The following is a 1,357-nucleotide window of genomic DNA, read 5'->3' on the forward strand; positions in this document are numbered from 1 at the left end:
CCCCCGCAGATCCTGCAAGCGATCGGGCGTCTCTAGAGACGCCTGACCGCTTTTATGTAAACAGCCATCGCTGGCTGTTTACATGCTGGCGGTTTTCCCTCTCGTGTGCGGCGCTCAGCGCGTACACGAGAGGGCGGAGGGGCAGGACGTCTTAAGACGCCCTCCCGCTCTGAGCAGACGTCCATCTGGCCGTTCACAAACGGCCATGGACGTAAGGTGGTTAAGAAAAAATCCTTTAATTTTAAAAAACACAAAGGTTTTTGACAAGTCCCTTAACTAAAAAAAAACACCAAAAATTAAAAAAATGAATCCACCTGCATAATCCAAGAGTCAATCACAACGTCCAGTGTTGTCCGTCATGGATGGCGACTCGTCGAAATAGAAAAATAAAACAAACACCCACGACGAACCCCCGCCACACAATTACATTCTGACAGATGCTGGCAAAATGTAAACAATAGGGCAAACTATCGGTGACATCACTGCTAGCGCCATCTGTTTACATTTGTCCCCCAACTGTCAAACTCGTCCCGCAGGTACCGGACAAATCAAAACGAATGGGCGCAGTAGGCCATGGCCGGCTCCGCCCATTTGTTGTCATTCAATGACAGGACACTGTCCTTAGGTCATTTGATATGACCTGAGGACAGTGTCCTGTCATTGAACAACAAATGGATGGAGCCGGCCGTGATGTGTTTCAATTTGGATGGGGCCTGTGCAAAGAGTCTGACAGGTGCTGGACAAATGTAAACAGTTAGGTGAAGCTAGCGGTGATGTCCCCTCTAGCGCCACCCAATTGTTTATATTTTGCCGCCATCTGTCAATGTTATTTTGCTGCGGGAGTTTGCCGCATGCTGACAGGTCACCAGGTGTAGGATTTTTTTTTTTTATTCGGCAAGTTGGTGCACTCATTGACAACGCTGGATGTCGTGATTGACCCTTGGGATTACTGAGGTGGATTCATTTTTTTTATTTTTGGGGGTTTTATTTTTTATTTAAGGACTTGTCAAAAACCTTGGTTTTTGTTTTTCAATTAAATGATTTTTTTCTTAAAGTCTGGAAAGTTTATTTACTTTTTACCTTTAACTCTTTAGTGAATGAGTGAACTGCCCCCCCTTATTCATTCACAAGGGGGAGCAGTATTTGGGTGCCCCCTTTATGAAAACCCGATGCAAATAAGCCCCCCTGCTCGCAGACCCATACAACCAATGGGTCAGGGCTATAGGTAAAAGGCCCTTGTGCAGGGAGGGGGGTGCCCGCTCATCCCTTCCCTGCAAGGCCTGTGCTCTGATTAGGGGCCTGGTTTGGAATCTTAGGGGGGACCCCAGGTTTTTTTCCCTATTTTGGGGGGGGGGGG

This window comes from Nanorana parkeri, unplaced genomic scaffold (assembly GCF_000935625.1).
Source record: "Nanorana parkeri isolate BGI_ZX_2015 unplaced genomic scaffold, ASM93562v1 scaffold883, whole genome shotgun sequence".
Classification (NCBI taxonomy): Eukaryota; Metazoa; Chordata; class Amphibia; order Anura; family Dicroglossidae; genus Nanorana; species Nanorana parkeri.